The 14,169-nt window shown below is 31.5% G+C and overlaps 1 pseudogene; it reads left to right on the top strand.

Moving 5' to 3' along the window:
- Positions 1–3,626, top strand: part of LOC105763167 (ABC transporter C family member 12-like) — a 39,636-nt pseudogene extending 36,010 nt beyond the window's left edge.
- The last annotated feature ends 10,543 nt before the right edge of the window (positions 3,627–14,169 follow it).

Below are 14,169 nucleotides of genomic sequence, written 5' to 3'. Positions count from 1 at the left end.
TTCACAATTATATGAAGGACTTTTATTTTTAAATAGATCAAGTAACAAATATATTAAATAGTAAAAATTAAGATGTCCAAGCCTATAATGCCAAATCATAACCTTATCAAAACTAGAAGTAAAATTTAAACATAAAGTAGTTGTTGGTTGACTTAGATGGTCGTCGTCAAGAAAGTAAATTCCACCAGATTTTTTAGCATTGCGAATCATCTTACCCGAGACTATGTCCTAAAATTTACACATAGATGAGTCAAATATAACATGACAATTCGAGGATTGGGATAATTTATTGACCGATATGAGATTACAAGCTAGATTTGGCACATGTAAAACATCATGTAAAACCAAGGAAGGAGAAATTTTAATAGTGCCTTTCCTGGCTATTCCCGAGAACGACCCATCTACTACTTTGATTTTTTTGTTTCCTGCACAAGGTGTGTAAGTTGAAAAAAGAAAATGACTAATAGTCATGTGATCACTAGCTCTAGAATCAACGATCCACGTGTTTGTTTTACAAGGCTTGGCACTAAAAAAATAGAAAAATTAGTACCTAGTTGGGCAAAGGAGGAAGAAAGATTATTGGATGAGTTAGGAAGATAAGAATTCATCCGAAATTATGGTGATTGAAAAAGCTTGTGTAGATGCTTTAGTTGTTCCTTAGTGAATGGAGACCCTTCTAGAGAACTTTGGCCCGCATAATTTTCATTAGTAGTTTCAACTGTAAAACTTTCTTCCTCTGTTTGATTGTTGGATCTTTTATCTCCAATGAAGGCTATTTTAACCATGATGCTACTAGAGATAACCTAGCTCAAATGCCATGAAAGTTTTCAAGAGAGCATTTAATAAAACTGTTCTATATTTTATTAACTAAACAACTGAATTTATATAGAGAAAAGAGTCATAACTTAATTGGGATAATAATTCCCTTATTTTAATAAAGTACTAAAAGATAAGGAAAATAATTCCCTTATTCTAATAAACTACTAAAAGATAAAATAAAATATTCTTAGAATATCTCAAATGATTTATTCTAAGATTTATCTACCTAAATAAATTTAAAATATATCCCAAAATATATGGGTTACACATATTTTAGTTGTCACTTCTATGGATATGTTTTTGAATCAGTTGTGGCAACTTCTTTCAACTTTTACACTCATAAGCATCGTGAGCATATTTTCGTTTTGGGCCATCATGCCACTTCTCATCTTGTTTTATGCAGCCTATCTATATTATCAGGTATGCTCCATAATTGTTAGTTACATGTGGAAATTTAAGAAAAAATACTTTCTAATTACCAGAGATCTATATTCCCTAGACTCAGGGGTGTGTTCCTTGTATATGTCTATGCTCAATTTTTTTCTAAATTTTTCCATATATTTGGAGGACTAGACCTCATACCATGTTTGAGTATTTTTTGGACGCTGGTACTTTGGGAAATTGAATGTCCAAATAACATAGGTTGAAAGTTGAGACTTCTTTCCAGCATCATAATTTTCACTCAATTTGTGATCTGTAAATGCCATTTTATTTTCCTAGTTCAGTATGTATATAAGCAAGTATTCTACCTTAGTTTCGTGAAATTTAAGTATTCTTTACTAATTATTATCTTTCTTCTAGCACATATATTCTCTTCACAAATTTCAATAACCATTTGCTTTTGCCGAGCACATCTTGTGAAGTAAAACGCTTAGATTCTATTACTAGATCACCTATTTATGCACAATTTAGAGAAGCATTCGATGCCTTCTCATCCATTCGTGCATACAGAGCTTATGATCAGATTGCCAATGTTATTGGGAGGTCCATGGATAATAATATCAGATTCACGCTGGCAAAAACTAGTTCAAATCATTGGCTGGCTATAAGATTAGAAACTTTAGGAGGCCTCATTATTTGGTTAACAGCAACCGTCACTCTTCTGCAAAATGGAAGAGTAGAAAACAAGGCAGCATTTGCATGAACAATGGGTCTACTTCTCAGTTATACACTAAATATCACTAGGCTATTGATTGGTGTTTTAAGACAAGCAAGCAAAGCTGAGAACAGCTTGAATGCTGTGGAACGTGTGGGTACATATATCAATTTTCCTCTAGAGGCTCCAAACGTAATTGAGAACCGCAGTCCTCCATCTGGTTGGCCATCATCTGGGTCAATTCACTTTGATGATGTTGTCCTACGTTATAAACCTCAACTTCCACCGATCCTGTGTGGATTGTCCTTTATTATTTCTCCAAGTGAGAAGCTAGGGATAGTTAGAAGAACTGGTGCGGGGAAATCCAGCATGTTGTATACTTTGTTTGGAATTGTAGAGTTGGAAAAAGGAAGAATCTTGATTGATGGTTGTGATCTTGCCAGATTTGGACTGACAGACGTGCAGAAGGTTTTTAATATCATACTACAATCCCCTACTCTTGAGTGTTCTCGACCTAGTTCTCGTTTTATGTTTTAAATTATTATGCTTTATGGCACAATATTTGCTAGAGAATATCATCCAACATTAAAGTTTCTCATCTTAATGGTCATTTTTAATTTATCCAGGAACTGTGCGATTAAACTTGGATCCATTTAATGAGCACAATGATGATGACCTTTGGGAGGCTTTAGAAAGGGCACATTTGAAGGATGTCATCTTGAGGAACTCTTTTGGTGTGAATGCAGAGGTATTAAACAGAAAAATAGTCAAAAATAAAAAGGAAATCATGTGTTTCTACAAATATTTGCTCGAACTCTATGTCTATTAAGCTTTGAATGGTATTTAAAGTAAACTTTAATATGTATAACATTTTGTCAATGAAGAAAATTATGTATAAATTAATCAAAGCAAGAAGTCAAGTGTTGATATAATATTCTCATCGTCTGCCTCAAGATTTTGGAGGGTGGGGAGAATTTTAGTATTGGGCAAAGATAATTTTTGTGTCTTGCCCGAGCATTGTTGCGAAGGTCAAAGATTCCGGTTCTTGATGAAGCAACTGTGGCAGTGGATGTTAAGACTGATGTTTTTATCCAGAAAACATTCGTGAAGAATTCAAATCTTGCACCATCCTGATTATTGCTCACAGAATAAATACCATCATTAACTATGACCGGATTCTTGTACTTGATGCTGGTTAGGTGCTCCTTCTCACTTGTGTTATTCCTTCATATTTCTGGCTTCTTTTCCTTTTTGCAAAATTTCCATCTCATTTAATAGATTGCTTGTAGTTGTATGATATCTTCAAGGCAAGATTGACTCCATTCTCAGAGTGACTTGGAAAATATTTACCAACTATATACTTTACTGTGCTTGATTAAGTTACCTTTGGATTAGGGAATAAAAACAAAGATACTCATTACTGGTGACTAGATAACTTTTGATGTTGCTTTTTCAGGTTCTAGAACACAATACTCCAAAGGAACTGATAGTTAACAGAGAAAGCGCATTCTCAAAAATGGTTTAATGTACAGAGCCTGCAAATGCCGAATACTTATGTAGTTTAGTTCTTGAAGGTGACGAAAAAAGGTTCAGTAAGGAACATGCCATGCAGTTAGATGGTCAGAAGAGAGGGCAAGCTTCACCCCATTGGATTGCCGATGCACAGTCTGCCCTACCCGTTAGCCTCAGTTCTTCTCTAAATGATCTTTAAAGATTTGATTTTGGAGATTGGGAAAATCACATATGATGACTTTAGTGACTTCACTAAAGCCAAAGCCCAAGCCTAGAAAGAAGTTGATGTTAAAGCTGTAGTTGCCAATGATCTTAAGTTGTAAGACGAACCAATAGTTTCTATCTGAATGAGTCACAATCATTGTACATATATATATATTGCTATGCTATTATTGGATGTTAGGTGTCCACACTTGTGGCCATGAATTTCCCGTATATGCTCATGAACTATTTGATTTGAATTACCCTCCAATTGATGACAATGGTGAGCTCACATTCAGACTACTTTTTCCATCGAAAGATGTTATGAAGAGAAGAACTGAGGATTACAACATTATAGTCATCAAATTTCAATATCATAGAGTCAATGCTAACGATTATGTATGTAAATGCATTAAATATGACTAGGTATGCATGTAACTGATTTGAGTAGCCTATATACGAAAGAAACATATGTGGAAAATTTACAAATATAACAACCCACATATTTGCGTTTGAACAAGGGTATTGAAAGATCATTCAAAATTAGATTATAGCTTAATTTGTGATTCCATCATTGCATTGGTTGTATCAAATTTGCACATGCCCGTTTTAGTTTTAATTCTCGAGATTCGGAGTAGATATCATTATCCCATCTCATACAAAAAAGCATGGTAGGTGAAGTAAAAGTTTATGAGGTGATTATATGATGATCGGGTGCAATCGTACAACTAGAAGAACTGAGGATTACAACATTATAGTCATCAAATTTCAATATCATAGAGTCAATGCTAACGATTATGTATGTAAATGCATTAAATATGACTAGGTATGCATGTAACTGATTTGAGTAGCCTATATACGAAAGAAACATATGTGGAAAATTTACAAATATAACAACCCACATATTTGCGTTTGAACAAGGGTATTGAAAGATCATTCAAAATTAGATTATAGCTTAATTTGTGATTCCATCATTGCATTGGTTGTATCAAATTTGCACATGCCCGTTTTAGTTTTAATTCTCGAGATTCGGAGTAGATATCATTATCCCATCTCATACAAAAAAGCATGGTAGGTGAAGTAAAAGTTTATAAGGTGATTATATGATGATCGGGTGCAATCGTACAACTAGCTACTAATTTTGTTTAAGGAACGCATATATTTCATCGTTTATTCTAAACATTCAAGTTACTTATTGAAGTTTTTTAGACTTTAAACCCATTGTTCAAAAATGACACATTCTTCTATGGTAAGTACAAGAAGAAACTGTTGGTGGTTGTTTCTTAGGATTGGAATAAAAATGTTGATCCTCTTTTTCCTTGGTAGAGAAAGAGATGGAGGAGGCTTAGGCATTCTTTCTAACGTATTTATGATTATATATGGCTCAAAATATTAAGGGATTGTGTTTGATATCTGATGAAGCCACAAGAATTCTAGCTACAATACGGAATTTGGGGAATGTTTAGGGTAACCACAAGCATATCATGTCTTATATATTTGACATATCATCCAGAACTTCATAGGGATTCTAAAATGAAGAAATGATGTTGTAACAACTCGTTTTTAGTAGTGTCAGAAACAATGGTTTCGGGACCACAAATCTAATAAGTGAGTCATTATTTAATATTTATTTAAGGTCTATGAGGTTATATTAAAGTTGTATTAAAGTTTTGTTGAGAAATTTTGAAGTTTAAATGGCTAATTAAGTAAAAATAACTAAATTGAAAAAGGTGCAAAAGTTGAATTCTATTAGTTAAAAGAACTAAATGACTATGTAAAGGTAAATTAATGGACTTAGATGGTAATTATACAATAATTAAGTTAGTGGATAGCTATTGACAATGTTTAATTGAAATTTTTTATTAATAATAAAGGTAATATGGTAAATTAGTAAATAAACATAAAGTTAGTTAAGCCAAATATCATCATCTTCCTCATTTCATCAACCTTTGACCAAAATCACCATTAGAAAGGGAGCTTGGAGCATTCAATCATTTGTATCTTGGGCATGGTAGGTTTTCAAGTCCCATTTTTATTGATTTTTATGTTTTTGAGTTCGTTTTAGCTTAGTCTCGGTAGCCCATGGGTTAATTTGCAAAATTGTTAAAGTTTGAGGGACTTTCCATGATTTCTTTTGAATGTGTTTTGATGTTAATTGATGTATTATCAATCTTGTTGTTATACAAACTTGTTTTGTTAAGTGGTTTTTGATGAATTTGGGATTAGGGATTAAATTGTTAAAAGTGTAAAAATCCATGGTTTTAATGTGAATTGTTGGTAATTATGGGCTGTTCCAAGGTCCTTTGTAGAACCAATTAACATGGGTTTAGGTTAAAATAGTTAAATTTCAAGTTATGAGCTTAAGGACTAAAGTGTAAAAAAGTTAAAATAAAAGGGGTAATTTTGTAATTTTATGATTATACGAATTAAAGATTGAATTGAATATGTGAGGTTAATTGAAGTACTTAATTGAATGAAATTATTTATTTAGGTCAAGATAAACAACAACTAGATTTAAATCGAGGAAAGGCGAAAGCTGTGGATAGTCTCTAATTCTACTTCTACAACTATAGTTATCGAGACAAGTTCGTATAAATTATAATCTTATTAACGATAGTTTGATTAATTATCGATTATATTGTGTTATTCATAAACTGGCTTGAAAATACGTGTAAATTGATGTTTGAGTAATTGATGGATAAATAATCCCGTTTGAACCGTAAAAATTCTTAGGATACGAATGACATGTCATTAAGGATTTCATGTTTCGAGTGCTGGTCTTGAATGTCCTACTGATGGACGAGGTCCTACATTTGTTGTGGATTCTCCATAGTTCGTGTGAGCAGACCCATTTCACAACTCATGTGAGCACTATTGAAAAGGAAATGTTATGCTTATCTGGAAAGGCACACTATGTGTGAGCATTCTCGAGTGTCCAATGCAATTCTAGATGATTTAACAAGTATGTAAAGGTTAATGGCAAGGTATGTATACAATTGGATAATGGTTCATGATCTTATGAAAATTTTAATGAGTTAAATGATGTGTACATGAAATCTACTTATTATATGGTTGAACTCATATGTATCATGTATGAACTTACTAACTTGTGAGTTTGATGGTGCTTGTATATGATTTTACTAAGCTTATGGTCTTGGTAATGATGTAATGCTTATTTTGTAATTAGTGCTTAAGAAATGGTAAGGTTGTAACAGTTTATTCAGTTTTCACCTGATGAACCACAATGAAATAGCATTGGATACACGAGAACAATGCTCACACAAGCTGTAAAATGGGTCTGTTCACATGAGTTGTAGGTTGGGATGTTAGACTATACGATGCTGCTCACACGAGCTGTGGAGAATCGGCAACAAAAACAAGACCTCAACCATCAGTAGGACATCCAAGACCAGCACCTGAAACAGTAAATAACCTTAATGACATGTCATTTGTATCCTAAGTATTCACGAGGTTCATACGCATCATGTTTCATAGCCGTATCATTTAATTATATATATACACATTACTTCATCACAAGAACTCAACTATATAGTATTCCATTTTCAATCATAACATTTAACTTTATTAACAATGCAACTTAATTTCATTTCATCAATTACCATTTATCAAGCAAACAAACTTAACCACCACATTCATAGATAATTATTAAATAAAAAAATACAACAACTAATTAATTTAATCAATTTACGAACTTACCAAAACACAATAGCAACTGACACCTCGACGATGATTACTCAATGACTTTATTCCTTTCCTGTGATTATCAATCGATTGATCCGTTTCTTTCACTAAAAATAATAATTTAATTCAATTATCTAATTTCAATACTTTAATAATATTTTACACTATTACCTTAAACTTTTACCTTTTATTCAATTTAGTCCCTAAAGCCGAAACTTTTAAATCTATCACAAATTAATCAAATCAATGCTAGAAAAATTTTATATAATATCTATACAGATCATAGTTATCAATTTTTCACAAGAAATCAAGTAACTTTACTATTTTAACAATTTAGTCCTTAAACTTTAAAATCAACCAAAACCACTTTACAAATAGTCTTATTTAACTATCAAGCTTAATAATCTATTATCAAACTTCAAAAATATCACAAGTTCATCAATGACATAAATCAAAACATTTAACAATTTTACGAATTAATCATTGGATTAGCTAGATTAAGCCACAACGGTCTCAAAACATAAAAAGCATTAAAAATGGACTTACAATTCATACCATGCAAAAGGAAATGGCTTGGCCGATCTTGGTGTTCTTCTTGCCATGGTGTTTCGGTGGAAGGAAGATAAAAAAGAAGAAGATGATAGTTTTTTTATGCATTTCCATTATTATTTGTTTGTACTTTAACTTAATTAATATAATTTAAACATTATTTTATTCCATAATTCATCACTAACAGTCCGAAAACAATAATTATGACATATTTGTCATTTAAAACCATCAAATTATTCATTTATACCCATTTAGCTCATATAAACTAATAGCGATTAACTTTTGCGACTTTTACGATTTAGTTCTTTTTACTTAAATAACTATCTAAAAGTTAAAATTTTCTAACTAAATTTAATACACCTATATAGTAACTCAGAAATATTTTATTATATTTAATAAAATATTTTCGCTTGATTTACATAAATGAAGTCCCGATAGCTCATTTTCCAAAACCAATTTACTTTAAAGATAAATCACTGAACTTAACTATTCGTCCAATTACCAAAATTTATCAAATCAAAATTCAATATAATATTATATTTGATTCATAAATATTAAAAAATAATATTTGCGGACTCACTTGTCAGATTTATGGTCTCAAAACCACTATTTCCTGCACCACTAAAATGGGCTGTTACAACTCTCCCCCATAGAAAATTTCATCCTCGAAATTTCTCACCTGATAATAGTTTGGTTATTGTGTTCTCAAAGATTCTTCGGTTTTTTTTCCAAGTTAAACCTATCTCAACTAGCTTTTTCTCGCTCAATTTTGACCAGTATAAAGGAGCTCTATATTTTTCTGTTCGTAAAAAGCTTCAAACGGTATCATTTTAATACAAGATTGATAGTTGTTATTATAAACGAATTCAGCCAACAATAAACATTTTCCCAATTACTCTTGATCTCAATGATACAACACTGTAATATGTCTTCCAGAATCTGAATTACTTGTTCCGACTATCCGTCTATTTCTACTATAGCTCTGTAAAGTTTACTCCATAATCTAAAGGTGAATCTTAGATACATACAACTCAACTAGCTTTTCAAGCGAGTAATTCGTTCTGACTACAATAAAATGAGTCGATTTTTGTAACACCCCATACCTAGCTTGGACATCAGGTCGAATACCGAGATGCCACACCACTATCTCACGTCAATTTCATTGTAATTATCAGAGTTGAAAAACATGCAGTTTCATTTTACTTTAATTATTCTAGCATTTATGAGAATATCAAGTCAGGAAAGCTTAGTTTAGCATTTAATCATACTAACATACAACAAAGAAACATAAAATATACATATCTCAAGCATTGGGCCCACTTAGCAAAATTTCCCAAAAATGTTACGTAGGTGTCGATACCAAACTAGCATTCTGTTTCTCGCCAAATTTCAAAACATTGGAAAATATTAGTACCTTTTGCAAGGTATCGGTAATTACACCATGAGTATTAATACTCGAGCCAAGCTATCGATACCAAATTGATATCCTGACTCCCTACAGTTTCGAAAATATAGAGGTATCATTCTAAAAGCCTTAATATCGATACCTCTGCTTCAGGTTACAAAAATTCAACATATAAGAGAATTTAAATCATTAAAACTTAGTCTCTAAACATCATGCTTCATTCACCTAGTCACATATGTATCAAAGTGTCTAAACAATAAACCAAACACCATGTCTAAGTTCACAAGCTTCCCAAACATACACAATATACAAATAATCCCAAATACGTCTTAATAAACTGATATAAATGTCTACCACATTGTCTTTTTATTCCCTAGTACTAGAATAAGCAAAACTCCTACTGTAATGAGTAAAGAATGGCTTGGATCAATCCCTCGATGACCACACCTCAAAATGGGAATGCTTCTACTCTACAAAGGATAACATGGAGTGGGTGAGCTTAACAAGCTCCGTGAATGCCCAAAACAACCACTATGCAAACAAGTCGTCATGCATCAACCAAACAACATACAAATTATTCCCAAAACATCATTAACTAAGTGACATGATTCACATGTTTAGTCATATTCCTTGCATTCTTTTACATTTTATTTTTACAAATGTTTAGGCATACATATATCAATTTTCTGACACACATCAATCACATATAAGAACATATAAGCACATTTAGTCACATTAGTCACAGTGTATGATAATTTGACTCTTGAGTTTATGAAATATAAAGTGCACTCTATCACCACACATCGAATACAAGGATCTCCAACACACTACACATAAACTTGTTGAGTCAACATATCCCATAAGTGAAGCATATAGCTAAAGCTCTCCAACACACCACACATACATATCCTGGTAAATGGAGCTTGGCTCACATTCCCTTATCTCTCCAAAACTATCCCTGGGCCTCAGCGCCCCATATACCACAATCACAAATAAGTGAGTACTCACAATCCTATGGCATGCCAACTATATCCAACGGTTTCATTAAGTCACAAGGCCAAAATATCCATAATGTCATCAAATATTACTTACCAACTATCTGTATGTATTCACCACATAATCATATCATTAGCACATTATACACACTGTCACATGGCATGACTAACTTACCCTCATAATAACTGTCACAATAGTCATCCCAACATGTTCATATTTCATCACATCATAATCCTCTTTATCATATTTATCACAAACATATTTATCACATATTTAGCATAAGTAAAAGAACATTTACACTCGAAATTTAAAGGAGGGGTTTAGGCTACCTCTAAATCCCTAAATACACAACGAATCGCTTATGAGCAGCTATTCTAAAACACTCACCGAAATATTCGCTTTTGCCGAAAACCTAAAAACTTAGAAAAAAATTTCTTTGCCTTTATCTCTACTCGTTGAAGGTCCTATTGACTTTGACGCTTCAACAAGGCAAACCACACAAACACACATTCAACAATCAGTCATCAACTTCATTAAAACAGTCGCAAACATAAGCCTAAGCTACCTTATCTTTTAACCGAAACTTTCAACATAGAAAACTTTAAATTCGAATATCTTGGTCTACACTTAATCTTTTGGCATGAAATGAATTCCATTTATCTACATATTCATCTACGACTAATTCTCAATCTTTAAACTACGCAAAACTACACCTTTTAAGGTATCAAATTTTTTTGACAAGTGTTGGCCATTACAACAAAAATTCATTGAAACCCGAGAAATCCTTGACGAAACTTCAAACTTACTTTAAAAAGCTTCTAATCATGTAAAAAAAAGTTGAAAAATACTTAAAAATCAATTTTTTATCCACAAACCCGGAATTCACCATTAAAGACTTGATTTCTACTTTTGTTTAAAACATGCGTTTCAATGGCTAAAAAATTAGTTTAAGGGACTAGATATCATTTAAAACTCATAGACAGTCTAATGGTTACCTTCAACGAAAGAAAAACAAGCTTTGACACCAATTTGGAAAACTCACGTTTTGGAAAAGATGATGATGATGATGAGGTTTGGGTGATTTTCTTGGTTTTTATGAAGATTTAAGGTTCAAGGGTGTTAGAATTCAATGGTAATTAGGAATTGAAGATGAAAAGAAACTAGAAGAGAAAAAGAAGAGAAAAAATGACACAAGCAAGTGAGGAGCAAAACTTAACGTGAAACGAAGCTGTTTGAATGAGGTTTTTAGGTTGATTTTGAAATTATGGTCTAATTACTTCATAAAAACTCATAATTTTGACTCTTTTACAAATCCGTCCTTTTTTGAAAATTAAAGGTATTTAAAACTCATTTTTAGGAATTGATTTAATTTTCCAAAAATCATAATTGAAAACATTACCGATATGCCATGTCATAGAATTCCGAACACTCGAAGGCTAAAATTTCTAAAATACCCCTAAAAATCCTAAGTCCTATTTTGGGGTGTGACAGATTACATCAGTTTATTAATAATAATCCAGATTGAGTCTTTCTTTCTCTACGTCAAAGATAGTCCAGATACAAAATTCATCGTGACTAACTCTCATTTCCATTCAGAACTCATTTCCATTCTAAAATTATATCAGGCTGTAATAACCCCGAGAAAACTTGATATTCAACTTTTACCTGTTGACATACCTGACATCTCGATACAAACTCTGAAATTTCATGTTTCATTCTCGACCACCATTAACTCTATCTCAAGTCATTACACATTTTGTCGGTGCCTGGTTTAAATCAAATAAATGCTGCTCTGAACCTCGTGTAAGATATTTCGTATAATTTCAGAATTATTTAGCACACATATTCAATTTTGGAAATATAGACTATTATCACAAACAATATTGAAATTAGTGATCTAATCATTCTGAATCTGTTCCCATTTAGCTAACAAATTCGAATATTTTCTTTGCAACTCACAAATTCTCTGAAGAATTAACGGTTTAACTCTCGACTCTATGATAATTGAACCAACATAATTTAGGGTCATCTGAGAGAAGCATTACTGCAAACAACGAATTCCTTCTTGGATTTAGGCTGAATCAGTACCGGAGCTTCTGTTAATAAAGTTTTCAACTAGTTAAAACTCTGTTGACACTTATCTGATCCAACAAATTTAACGTTTTCCTGTAATTGCTTCTTCCTCAGCAATACAATTATCATAGCATTCTTAATAAATCATCTGTAATACAATTTTTTTAATTGCTGAGCATGCTCTGAATTAGTTTTATGACAGATCAATATATTAGCAAATAAAACAACAATGAACCTGTCGAGATTTGGCTAAAAAAAACCTCGATTCATCATATTCATAAATGTTACAAAAGCATTAATCAATTCGAAAGGTATAACTAGAAACTAATAGTGTCCATAACAGTTCCTAAATATTATTTTCGGTGTATCAACACCTTTAACTCGCAACTGGTAGAAACCAATCTAAGAACAATCTTCGAAAACACTGTGGCACCTTTCAACTGATCGAATAAATCATCAATACGAAGCAACGAATATTTATTGTTTATCATGACTTTATTTATTTGCCAATAATATATAGACAATCTCATCGACCCATCTTTCTTTTTCACAAGCAGAACAAGTGCGCTCTAAGGTGATGTACTTGGTATAATAAAATCTCTGTCGATTAATTCTTACAACTAAACTATTAATTATTTTAATTCAGTTGAAGCCATTTTGTACAGGGAAATCAAAATTGAAGCAATCATTGACACTAATTTTATAGCAAACTCAACTTCTCGCTCTGGTGATAAACCTGATAATTCTTTAAGAAAAACATCTGTAAACTTGTAAAACTATTAGTAACTGATCAAGTTTTATTTTAGATACTCTAGAATCTAAGATATAGGCTAACAATGCATTACGGTCTTACCGAATCAATTTATGTGCAGATATCATTGAAATCTTATTCGAACCATAATGAGTCTTAGCAAACTCAACAAAAATCAATTCATCGTTCTGACATCTCAAATCAACTTGTTTCTGTCGGTAATTCACTTTAGCATCGTGAATAGTGTCAAATTCGTTAGAAGTCATAACCCTGAATTTTTAATGGACACTGTTTTCAAATCAGGTCAACTATTAATTGAATCAACCGATAAACTTTTTTCCGTTACTAACATAGTGCATAAATATAAATGTCTCAACCCAAAGTTAATTAATGCATATATTGTAACATCAATTGTAGTGGTTGCAGTGAAATAAGAATAGAATATGACTATTTAATGCATTAGACTAAAAATTGTATATAATGAAAATATTAAATTATTTGATATTCGTGAAATTATTAAAATAAGTTAGGTAATAATTTTAATAAATAAAATAATATTATAATTTTTTATTATTGAAGTAATTATGATTATTTGTTAAATATGATGTATCATTTTATGTGTTCATATAAATATTTTAACTATTTATTTATTTTATAATTATTTGAAATTATTTAAACATTTATACAAATTTGAATTGGAAATCTCCTTTAAAATTCATGTTCCACAACTTAATTAAGTTATTTATATGTAATTAACAAATCCATAATCACTCATATATCGCAAGAATGATTTGCTCTAGAATGCTTGAATACTTAACCACATGCCACAACTCCTAAAAAGCTAGGAGTTAAAAATTTAGAAACCACTAAGATTAATAAACCCAAAACTTTAAAAACATTTTTTTAAAATTCATGTTCCACGTAAAGTTATTTTTTTGTAATCAACACAATTTATTTTTATATAATATTTAAAATTATCCATAATCCATCTAAAATTAAACTTTAATTTACATATGGAAGTAATAAAATAAAATAAAAATCTTGGACCAATCTCATCAAGATACT

Source organism: Gossypium raimondii, chromosome 12 (genome assembly GCF_025698545.1).
Source record: "Gossypium raimondii isolate GPD5lz chromosome 12, ASM2569854v1, whole genome shotgun sequence".
NCBI classification, from domain to species: Eukaryota; Viridiplantae; Streptophyta; class Magnoliopsida; order Malvales; family Malvaceae; genus Gossypium; species Gossypium raimondii.
The sequence above is the reverse complement of the archived record's forward strand: the minus strand, read 5'-3'. Positions and strand labels throughout refer to the sequence as shown.